Source organism: Quercus suber, unplaced genomic scaffold (assembly GCF_002906115.3).
Source record: "Quercus suber isolate HL8 unplaced genomic scaffold, Cork oak 2.0 scaffold_408, whole genome shotgun sequence".
Taxonomy (NCBI): Eukaryota; Viridiplantae; Streptophyta; class Magnoliopsida; order Fagales; family Fagaceae; genus Quercus; species Quercus suber.
The window spans coordinates 209,883-223,123 of NW_027069859.1; the positions used below are offsets into that span (position 1 = coordinate 209,883).

The 13,241-nt window shown below is 30.0% G+C and overlaps 1 pseudogene; it reads left to right on the forward strand.

The window, feature by feature from the left end:
• Nucleotides 1–5,944: 5,944 nt before the first annotated feature.
• LOC112023967 (tropinone reductase homolog At2g29170-like) lies at nucleotides 5,945–13,036 on the forward strand (annotated as a pseudogene).
• Nucleotides 13,037–13,241: the final 205 nt, after the last annotated feature.

The following is a 13,241-nucleotide window of genomic DNA, read 5'->3' on the forward strand; positions in this document are numbered from 1 at the left end:
CCAGGATAAGGGCATGACTACAACTATTGTTAAGAAAAGTAAATAAATTAATATAGTTAACTAGTTCTGTTCATAATTGGGGAGGGGGAAAAAAAGAATAGTAAGTGTGATACCCAAACCTCTCTCTTTGGCATTTTCTAAAATTATTGTGTGGTATTTCCATCTAAATTCTTATCTCGTATACTTAAATTTATAAATACAATGCATATATGTTCTTTTTTTTTTTTTTTTTTTTTTTTTTTTTTTTTTTTCTTTTTTGAGAAGAACAATGCATATATGTTCCAAGTGAGCAAGTAACAATTTATTCAAACATAACTAATGCTTTTATTTGGTATCATATTCATTCGGTCCTTATGGCTTCCAACTCTTCCTCCTTCTCTTCATCCACTATCAATCCAATCGAAACCTTTCTAACTAAGTGAGCCAATACCATACTAGATGTCGTTTCGATTTAACTAAGAAGATAAAATGTTGCAATACCAGTTAATATCAATGTATTTTTTATAAATATATATAATTTTAGAAACGGAATATATAAACCTAATACATATATAATTATAAGTATTAGAAAAAACAAATTTAGATAAAATCTGCCCCAAAATAATATATATATTGTTTTGTCGTTTGCATTATCAATGTGTTGTTCTTTAGTAAATTATAGATTATATGCATGTTAAGGAATATGTTTTGATTTCTTAGTTTGGATTTGTTGTATTTTAGTTTGTTCTGAATAGAAATGTTGAATTGATAAATTAAAAGATGCATTAATCTGATTGAATGTTGAAAATTGGTCGGAATTGAGTTTATATGATAGGCTGTGCACTTAGAATCAAGAGTGTGTACGCATGCCTAACAACTTGCGCTCATAACTTCGTCCTTGTGTATGCAACCTAAACCCAAATTAGGCCAAATATATGTTATAATGGTAAGGTTTGCTTGATTTCATGTTGTCCCATGTGATATGTGATTTTGTTGATTGTGAACCTCTAAGATTAGGGTTATAAAAGATAAATTATTTCCCACAATTTAGTCCTTACTTTTTCATAATAACTTGATTTTATTTTTTTTTTGGTTGAGAATCCATAATAACTTGATTTGAATATGTTTAGAATAGGATTCTCACTAATGAATGTATGTTTTATTTGATTTATTTCCAATTTGATAACAAATTTGACTTGGTAATTAGATTTTATTAACTTGTAACCTCATGCATATGTATGAATATACTTAAAAGATATATATTAAGATACATAATATAATTCTTACATATATAATTTAAATATTATTGATAGTCATTCTTATATTCTTTTTAACTCTTTAAAAAGTCTTGTAAGAATATTATTGGATAGAAAATGTAAATAGAACATTAAAAAAAAATTAATTTTTTTTCTATTCATTAATTCTAAACTCTTTAATTTTTGTATATAATAACTAACTTGGATAAATATTTATGATGTGATCCCACATTTAACTTCAAAATTAAGAAATAAAACTCTCTCTAAAAATAAATAATTTATAACACATGGTGCGACATTAGACTTCAATTGTACAAACTCTATATCTATTGTTACAATCATTACAAGGACATTTTATCTTCATATCTTCATCTTTGATACATTGAAATGCATAATCAACAAACTCTATTACTCCATTTTATATATTCCTCACATGACCTACTAGAAAGACTAATGCAAGATTTATCAACCGGCATTATATCTACACCCTTCAAAAATGACATAAATATTAACAATTATTCCTGTCTACATTGTGATAGATAAACTTATTATAAAAGTTAAAAATAAAAGCACTAAATTAACAACACCACCTCTGAATATATTGAAAACTAACTAACATGAAAAACTTAATTAAATTTTAAAGGTTCACTAATTTAATTAAATAATTATATACAAATAACATGCATAGATAACAATACCTGACCAAAAAAGAGATGTCTAAACTAGATAAGGACAAAACTAGATAACCATTATCATCTTTTGAGATGATAACTTCAAGTACGGTTAGGCACATGGCCTTATGGGAAAAACAACCATTATTTTTATTTCTTTTTCATGATGGCATGTCAGAACTCGAAGCCTATTTGCAAAAAGTTTTTTCTTTTTTATCAAGTCCCCTACTTCGGCATTATTACAGCAGATTTTTCTATGTTCAGTAACTTGGGCATTTGATATATCCCACTTAAACACACATTTTTAATTTTTAAATAATATTACACACTTTTTTATACACTTTTTTCACCATATTCTATATATATATATATATATAATGTTAACCAACACCGCTTGGTGCTGGTTAAGTGTAGAAAAGACAAAATAAATTTGTCAGAAAAAGTTAAAAAAAAAATTTAAAATTGTATCTACAAAACTGAAAAAGTAACATAAATTGAAAAAAAAAGACAAAAATTATGTCAGAAAAAGGTGTGCTTAGAGGGCACTTCACGGTGCCCGTTAACACAACCCTATATATATATATACACACCACCTGCCACCCTTAATTCACTTTTGAGATAAGGAAAAAACTAGATAACCATTGTCATCTTTTGAGATGATTACTTCAAGTACGGTTAGACACATGGCCTTATGGAAAAAACAACTATTATTTCTTTTTTCTTTTCTTTTTCATGATGGCATGTCAGAACTCAAAGACTATTTGCAAAAGGTTTTTTCTTTTTTATCAAGTCCCCTACTTCGGCACTATTACTTCAGTTTTTTTTTTATGTTTAGTAAGTTAAGGGTGTTTGGTACACCCACTCAAACACATATTTTTAATTTTTAAATAATATTACATATATTTTTATACACTTTTTTCATCCATACATATTTCTATACATATTTTCAAATAACAAAACACATATTTTTAAATACATATACCAAATATCTCCTTAATCTTTTTCTATACCTTTGTGTGTTAAGCGTAGAGAGAACCACAAATTTTTCTTAACAAATTGCTAAAGTTTAGCCAAAAAAGAAAAAAAGAAAAAAAAAAAAAAGCTAATTAAATTTACGATATTTAGCATGTTTGTTGTAAATACAATCTCAATTAGAAAAAAAAAAAAAAAATTAATTGCGATGGATAAATGTTGTCACAAATGTGAAAAGTAAGGGGAGAATTTTCCCTCCAAAATATTTTACCATTTTCGATGGCTTCATGTCTGTCGCTAATTCCCTTTTTTGTATTTACGATGGAAACATGTTTCACAAATAATAACACAATAAAAAATATATATTTTGTATTTTCAATGCACAAAAGCCGTCACAAGTGTTAATAGTGTTGATGGTGTTTCTTTTGTCGTTGTAAATAATACCCTCTTTTATATTTACGATGGAAGATAGTTTTTTGCAAATACTAACACCATAAAAAAAAAAAATATATATANAGCTAAAGTTACTTTTTCTGTACACATATTATTATATATCACAACACAAATACAGAAATACTATTATTCTAATACTATTATTAAAGCTTCAACAAATATTTATATTATTGAAAAGTGGTCAATAATACTATTCATCAAGTCTCCCCTTTAGTTTCACAGACAAAAAAATTATTCAAACGGTACACTACTCAATATTATATTATTATAAATCCATCACACACAAATACAGAAGCACCAACCATTCATTCAAATATATTTTTTTCATAAAAAAAAGTTTCAGCCATTTCATTCATTAGCTTTTTGCTCAGCACCCAATCATCCACTATTACTATATATCTATTTTGTGGATTCATTTAACCAGAACGTGCAGTATAACTTAAAACTGTACAAAAAACTAAAGTGCAGACAAAGAGAGTAAGAGATACCAGTGGTTCAGCAAGGCAATTGGATTTGGGCAAATATGTAGAACGATGGTATAGAAATAAGCAAAGACACTAACGGCGCAAGAGAGTAACTGTAAGATAGAGTTGTGGTTTTTTATTTTTCTATTTTTTGGTTTTTTGTACTGAGAATTAGGGGTTGTTGAGGAAGACAGATTGGGGCTTGTTTTTGTTTTGTTTTGTAATTAGGGATATGTTTACCTGAAAGGAATTTCCCATATTTTTGGTTAAATACTAACACCATAAAAAAAAAAAATATATATATATATATATATATATTTTGTATTTTTGATGTACCAAAGCCGTCATAAGTGTTAATAGTTCCGACGGTTTTTTGTTTAGTCATCATAAATAATATCTTACTAACGACAAACATTTTTATGCCATCATAAAAAGTAAGGCGGGAACATTTCCCTCCAAAAAAAAAATCACATTTTTGACCAAAATAATAGGCATTTTCGATAGACTAATTTTGCTGTCACAAATGTGTTGATATTTGATGAGTTATTGTCAATGGAAGAGACTTGCCGTCGAATTAGCTAGTTTTTACAATGGCTTTTTGTAATCGTTGAAAAAGTTTCATCGCAAATAGCAATCTTTTTTGTAGTGCTATTAATATATATATATATATATATTTTCCTTTTGTGCTATGATATTTTCTTATGTGATGTGTTTCATTAATGCCCAATTGTGATAAGCCCATTAGGAGATTTCTTGATTGATTGAGACTATGGAACACAATGAGTGGAGGTTGGTCTATAGGCTTAGGTGCATAACACTTTTCCAAGCTGTAACCAAATTTCAAATCTAGAATTTGGTGCATAGACCTCTATGAGGGGCCCAAGTTGGTTTCTAGACCTAAATTAGGTAGCAGCTCTCAACTCTCTGCGTTTTAGCCCACTTGGACCGTTGGACGCAGTGTACTCCCAATGGCAACATCCCATGTATAAGGTAGTGAGCCCAGTTGATGCAATAGTTGGTAAATAAATTTCTTAGTTAATTTTTTATCTTACATTTATATGTTGATATATTATTTTATAAAATAAAGTAATTAAATTTGTAGGATTCCTAATATCACTCAAATTTATGAATGATTGTGATGTGCTTTAACACCAAGCATTCCTTTGCCTCTGGAGTTTTGACCAACTTTTGGTGCAAATAACTAGAACATAATAGAATTTGCATCTTGGTTTTAAAAATTAGAATGATCAAAGAATCGAAAAAAAAATGATGGGTTATCAGTTTTTTCGATTCTTGACTGATTTTTACTAGATCAATTTTGGATTTAGTTCTCAGTTCAACTGGTTGAACCTGTTAGTCCGGTCTGATTTTTAAAACAGTAATTTTGATTCAAAATTTGTATGATGACAATATTTTTCATAATTTCTCTTGTAAAAACTAGTATAGCCTATAATAAATGGTGCAGAATAAAATTGATGTTAATGGTAAATTGAATTAAAAGTGATGTTCCACCTATATGTTTGACCATATGCTGATATGCATTCTACTTCTACTTACCCGTAAATATTATTGAATCAAAACTTTATCACGGGTGACAAAAGGAGAGATGTCTTCAGGCACCTCCTCCAACCAAAATTGAGATTCCAACAAACTTTTTGTCTTTTTTTTTTTGGCTAACTATTGAGCTACTGAATTACCAAGCGTCTTAAATGAGAAAAAGAAATAAAACTAAAATCACTCGCTGCTAACCGAGAGTCTTCAATACCCCGCCAAACAGCATCCTTCGGAGTTGATAAAATCAGTGGACCCTTCATACAGCATGTAGGTGGAACAATATATGTAAGTGGCAGGTCCCTCAGTGAAATATATATAATGGCGTCTTAATCTTCTTTTCCATTATTTTTCTCAAATAAAATAAAAAAAAAACTTTTCAATTATTGAGCAAAGATCCAAAAGTCAATAGTACCGAATATCTTAATACAGATTTGATCATTGTGAGTCTATGATATGACTAAAATGCTGGAAATCATTAACGCATATTCGCAAAAAGAAACATAGTTGGTAAAAAAGTGTGGAAAAAAAAAAAAAAAAAAAAACACTGGGTTGCCCTGCCCTTGTATGTCTCCATCAGTCCATTATCTCGTGCAAAACAGGAAAGATAAATTGAGTGCGAGGTTACAAGATGACAGTCTATGTGACGCTAGCTGAGATAACCTTGATAGTCAGTTTGTTTGTTTGTTTCTATCAGTATCACAAACTCCTCCTCAAAGCTTTCCCTTATCAGTATCTATTGATATATTGGTATTGGTGTTCTACTTACTGGTTATTGCAGAGAGAGAGAGAGAGAGAGAGAGAATAAATGGCCCGGGAAGAAACTGGTAACAGAGGAAGCAGGTGGTCCCTTCAAGGAATGACAGCCCTTGTTACTGGTGGAACCAAAGGAATCGGGTTCTTTCTCTGCCTCTGCCTTTTTTTATTTTATTTTATTTTTTTATTTTAGCTTGGAATTGCATTCTTATTGAATATTTCTAAATATAGATAAATAAATTACAAATGGCCAAATTTATAGAATTGTTGCAACTTTTTAAGAAGTTGATTGGATGAAAAAGAGAGAAGTAGGCGCAAAAAAGTTTTTCTTCAAATTAGTTTGAAGAGAAACTCTTTAAACTTTTTGTATATTTCTTTTTTGTGAATGAATTTTGAAAATTTAATTGTTGAATTTTATGTTTTCTATTTTTAACATGCATGTCAAATTTCGTTCAAATCGGATATTATTTACTATTTGATCAATAAACTTATTTTTTATACACAATTTTAGATCACAAAAACTTGAATTTTAATATTCATTTGATGACAAAGCAAATAATCTTTGATCTTATTGAAATTTTACAAGCATAAACGATATAATAAAAACATGCAATTAAAGCTATGGAGAGAAACTTTGTTTGCCTCACTATGGTTTTATTTTCATATTTTGGTTGGATTTTATGTTTGCATAATTGGTTTTGTGGCTTCAATTAAAGCTTGCTTGTTTATTAGGATTAATTCGTTGTTTATTTATTTGGCTACATATCCAACCTGTTATTAGGAAGGACGTCTGGATTATACCATTGATCTCTATTTTATGAGTCTATGACAAGCAAGGCCACAACCGTTGAGCAACCCAAATCACACCACCCACCACCACAACCACTGATTCAAATTGAAACTTAAACCTAAAACCCAAACTACTCGTTCTTGTGAACAAAACCCAACACTCCCAAAAATTGAAACTCAAACAAACCCTTAGCAGCAACCGAAACTCAAAAAATCACTGGAACAAGCCCAACAACCACCAAAACCAAGCCCAATACCACCAACTCAAACCCAACCCACCAATTTAACCACTAATTCAAACCTAACCCATTGATTTAAACCCGTAAACCACTGATTCAAACCTAATCCACCGATTTAAACCCATAAACTATTGATTCAACCATCTATTCAAAACTAACCCACCGATTTAAATCCATAAACCATTGATTCAAAGACACCCTACAATCGCAAGAAAAACCTAGCCGATCCATCATCGTTACTGCCACCACGCTTTCACCTTTAGTCCTAGAAGCTGCAGCCTACTATACTAGAGAGAGACCAAGATTTTGGTTTGGTCAGAGAAGCAATAGAGAGAGAGAAGATTGAGACTGGTTTGAGAGAGAGAGAGAGAGAGAGAGAGTTGGCCTAGAGAAATGTAAGAGACTAGAGAAGAGAGATGAGGTATTTTTAATTTATTTGGGAAGAGAGAGAGAATAAAATAATATATATCAGAATACAATCACAACTAAAATAATTCTTATCTTTAAGAAGTTTTAATCACAGTTGCTAAAAAACTTTAGTAATAGCCATTGAGGTAAACCAAGTTTTGAGCATGAGGATCTAAAATAGCAATTTGGGGGGGGGGGGGTGTTTCACACCCCCACTATGCTAATGCTCTAACATAGAATTTTCAAAAGTATCCACATTATCCCTTAAACACAAATTGCAACTAACTTTGTTCGAGCTCATTTTCTCAAAAACTAATTTATGGTCAGATTAAGCAATAATTATCACAAATAACAATGAAATTTCACAATAATTGTATTGTGTCAATTATAAGCACAAGATAATGTCTAGATAATAAATAGTTAATAAATAACAATCGAGGATGAAAAAGGAAGTAGAAGAAGATTTGAAGGAGCATGAGAAAGTTCAAACAATATGAAATGTGGTTTGTCCTTAGGGAACAAATTAGATATTTATGAAGAGTTTGGTTAATGTTGCATTAGTCCAATCCTATTGGATGAGTTTTGAATTTTACTTAAGATCTATTTATTTTCTCATCCGAAAATAAAAAGAATAATACATTCTTGGTAGATCAACAACAAGGGAATCATTTTTAAACACTTTGAATATTGTCATAATCATTCTCAACTAGTAAGTTAATGTATTGCAATGAATTATAACCTTTAGTTTTTCCAATAACTTAATGATACAAAAATAATAATAATAATAATAATCCTCTTTGTAAGGTTTGTATCCAAGTTTAGTCCATCTATCTTACACTTGGTAAGAAATACAGTAACCAAATCATATCAACCTATATTAGTTAAACATAAAAATTCATCAATCTAAAGAATTAAACATCCACAAAAATAAAGAATATATATATATATATTATATAGAGAGAGAGAGAGAGAGAGAGAGAGAGAGAGAGAGAGTATTCACCTTTTTGTGCGAGCAAAATATAGATTGAATGGAAGAGATAAATGGCAGCGCAAGAAATGGGTACCAGAGAAAGCAGGTGGTCTTTTCAAGGAATGACCGCTCTTGTTACTGGTGGAACCAAAGGAGTTGGGTTTTTTCTCTGCCTATATTACTTTTCTTTTCCCCTCCTTGTAAATTGCGTTCTTATTGAATATTTCTAAACATAGATAAATTGCCACTTTAAAGTGACATTTATAGTAAAAATTTAAAATAAAAGAAAAAATTGATGGGAGAAAAAAACCAAGAGAGGAAAAGAGCCACCTCATTATATTTGGTTTTGTAGCTCTAATTAAAGTTTGGTTGTTTATTTATTATTTTTTGACATCAAAGATGGTGTGGCTAATGGCTATACTCATCCAAGGTGGATGGGGCTATGCCCCTTTGCAAAGGGTGTTTATTTATTCGGCTAAAATATCCAACCGGTTATTAGGAAGGATCTTCGTTATATTAGCTAAAAAACAACAAAAAAAATTTACAGACCCAAAAATTAAAATTAAGATATAGCTAAAATATCAATAGCTATATCTTTATATTTTATCTCTACTGTATGACTTTGGCCCAAAAAAATTTATTTATTTTCTCATCAGAAAATAAAATGAAAATACTCTCTTCGTAGATCTACATCAAGGAAATCATTTAAAAGTTAAAACTCTACTCATGTTGTCGTAAATCGTAATCATTCTCTGCTACTAAATTTATATATTGGAAAAAAAAAAAAAACCTTCGGTTTTGCCAATAATTTAACGACATAATAGCATTCAGCCCTATTTGTATCCAGAGATTTTTTTTTTGGTGCGTGCGTGTGTGGAGAATCTTGTATCCAGTTTAATTCCTTTGTTTTAAACTTAAAAAGAAGTTTCTGTTTTAACTTTTGTTATGTGAAATTTTGCCATCAGAGTTATATCAACCCAAATCCATAAGTGGACTAAGGCCAACTGTACTTTTTTTTTTGGGGGGGGGGGGGGGTGATGGCACGCTAAAGTGTTACAATTGTATATGTAGTAGTCCCTAGATTTAGTGATGCTTTATGACTCCAGTCCTTTTTATATGTATATATATACACATTATTTATTGCACACTTTGTATATATCTCCTGTGAAATCATATTTTCAAAACATATTTTCAAATAAAATAATGAAATTGTGAAATTGTGTTTTGAAAACATGATTTAACAATGTTAACTAAAATTGTATTTAAAAAAAAAAAAATTAGCTTATATGGTAGTATATGTATAGTTAATTTGCAATAATTAGTGTGTGATAATCATTACCTCTTATATATATATATATATATACACACATATATAGATCTTCTTGTGTACAGTTTATCCCTAAATAATATAGCCAAAAAAAAAAAAAAAAACCCTAAATACAATAGAATGCACATTATTCAGTTTTTTTTTTTTTTTTTAGTCCCTAAGTTTTTTTATCTACTATTATTTACTAGTGCTACGTCTTTTGACAGGCATGCTATTGTCGAGGAATTGGCAAGTCTGGGGGCTACCGTACATACATGCTCTCGAAATGAGACCCAACTCAATGAATGTTCACATGAGCCCAACGAGAGGAGCTAATGAAGGGATTTGGAGTCACTGGTTCAATCAGTGATGTAGTATCTCGAGCCCAACGAGAGGAGCTAATGAGCACAGTCTCCTCTATCTTTAATGGCAAACTCAACATCCTTGTAATTTTAATTCCTTAATTTATTTCCTGTACATTGCATGGCATTTTAGAGCATACATCCTACATTCTTTTCTGCATTAAAATCTTTGACTTCCAATAATTAACTTAAAAAAGAATTTTCATTTGAAGATGCATCTTGAAATTAGCAGTGGCTCTTGGAATTTTTTACCGGTTTAAAAACTTAAATTAAACAAAATCTAAAAAAAAGAGAAAAAAAACTTTATATATTGACAAAAACACAAACACACAAATATGTAAAGTTTTACAATTTACTTTTACGAATTTTTTTAATTTAAAATCGTTATATGATAGTTTTATTATTAATGATGCAAACTACACCTTTTTCAAAATTTTAGTTCAATAAATTTTTCCTAGGCTTTTTCTTTTTGTTTGTAAGAGCCTAATATATTTTTAAGAGGGCCAAAGTTTAAGGATAAAGTTTGGTTATAAACTTAGTTGTAGCTTAAGGCTATAACTCTTACTAAAAAAATTAATACAACTATATATTTTGAAAATCTAATTGTTAAATTGTATTTTCTTTATATTTTTAAAACACATGTCAAATTTCATTCCAATAAAATGTTATTCAATCCATAAACTTATTTTTCATCTATAATTTTAGACCATACAAATCTCAAAATTTAAATATTTAATTAATGACATAGCTATTGACTTTTAATTTTCTTGAAATTTTGCAAATACGAAAATATAAGAATAAAATGTAATCTAATTGTAGATTTAGCAAAATTCACATCTAATAAGAAAAAAATATTGGCTGGAGTTGTAGACTTAGTTTATGACGAAGTTTGTTGTCAAATTTTATCAAAAATTTAATTAAGTTGGGCCTAAAAATATTTAGGGTGGTCACAAATTTTTTTTTAAATAAAAAATTATAAAATTTATATATAATAATTAACTTTTTTTTTTCCATGTCAGAGTGGTCATAGGACCACCCTGTCCTCAATGTGGAGCCCCCTGAGACTGAGTTCAAACAATTTTAATAGCATTGGAATTTTACGTGCCAAGAGCCACTTCATTTGTGCTTTTATAGTGAACATTCAATTTATAGTTAATGCTATCTGGTTTTAGATTAACAATGTGGGAACGAACATATCGAAACCAACGTCGGAGTACACAGCTGAAGATTTCTCATTTCTAATGTCTACCAATTTTGAACCTGCTTATCACTTTAGCCAACTTGCCTATCCTCTTCTGAAAGCTTCGGGAGCAGGAAGCATTGTTTTCGTTTCTTCAGTTGCTGGTGTAGTTTCCATAAATATTGGACTATCTATATATAGTTCAACTAAAGGTAATTTCTTTGTACTATTTTGATTTTTTTTTTTTTTTTTTTTGGGTAAGCTTACGTTATAAATTTTAGCGTGACAATAACTAATAGGACAATATATTATATGTTTACATTCACTGTTCATATAAAGCATATAATGTTGTACACATTTGTTTAGTTTATAATGTATAGTGTACATGAATGGTGAATGTAAAACCATAATTTTCCTAAATGATGCGATCGACTTTTGTCTAATTTTCATTTGAAGGAGCGATGAATCAACTCGCAAAAAATTTGGCGTGTGAATGGGCAAAGGACAACATTAGGATTAATTCTGTAGCACCATGGTTTATCAAAACCCCCCTAGCTGATACAACGGTAAGATTCCTCTTTCCTTGCATGTGATCGATTGTGCTTGAAGATTGTTAAAATCTGGTCATTTTTGATTGTCTTAGGGAGATATTAACATGGAGTTTTCAGGTGAGGTCATGATGTTACGTCTTTGGACATCATCTTACTAAAACGCCTTAGTCTATAGGATTGACACTAACTATGTTATACTCCAATAATTAGGACATAATTAATCACTCACCCTTATGACTTATATTCAGTTGAAGAAGAATAAATCATTCATACTCACAGTTGCAGACAAGATGGACATTTTTTACCTTTCAGAATTAGTATTAATGCTATTTGCTCTTCAATTAAGTACATGTTCAGTACAGGAGGATTCAGACTAATCAGGAGAGATTAAGATATTAAACACTTTACTGGAATGCACACTCTCAATATACAAACATTTGTACAAATACTGATCGAATTTTTTCATGTGATAACAAATGTGAACAAGTTACTAAATTTAACCCTTCCATTCTAATATCTTGGCTCCTTCAGAGGGGTCAATATCTGAGTTAAATGCCAACCTAAAACTGGAAAAAAAAAAAAAATTAAAAGTTCATGAATCATGATTACCATAACAAAATTATATTCTCTTTTGTAGTATCTATGCAATGAAAATTTTTTGGAGGCTGTTATCTCGCAAACCCCTCTTGGACGTATTGGAGAGCCAAAGGAGGTTTCTTCCTTGGTGGCATTCCTTTGCCTTCCGGTATCTTCTTACATAACTGGTCAGACTATTTGTGTTGATGGAGGGTTTACTGTGAATGGCTTCAGCTTCCCATGAGCAACAGAAAATGATGTTCAGACACACCTCATTGGAATATGTTTTGGCGTACTGCATCAAGGCATGTTTGTAAACCCATGAATTTATGCACGACTACAAACTATTGTTAAGCAAAGAAATTAATTATTATAGTTAACTAGTTGTGTTCATATTTGAAACAAAAAAAAAAAAAAAAGGAATGTAGTAATTAAGTGGTATGCACAAACTTTTCTCTCATTGGCATTTTCTGAAATTATTGTGTGGTATTTCCATCTAAATTCTGATCTTGTATTCTTAAATTTATAAATACAAAGCATATATGTTCCAAGAGCCTGAGTGCCAATTTAACAATATTTTTATTTGATATCAGTCACTCGGTCCTCATGGCTTCCAACTCTTCCACCTCTTTCTCATCCATTATCAGCCCAACTAAAAGCTTTTTAAGTCAATATCGTACCGGATGCTACTTTGGTTTAGCCAAAAAAAAAAAAAAAAAAAATTCAATACCAATTAATAGCAATGCACCTTTTTGGGG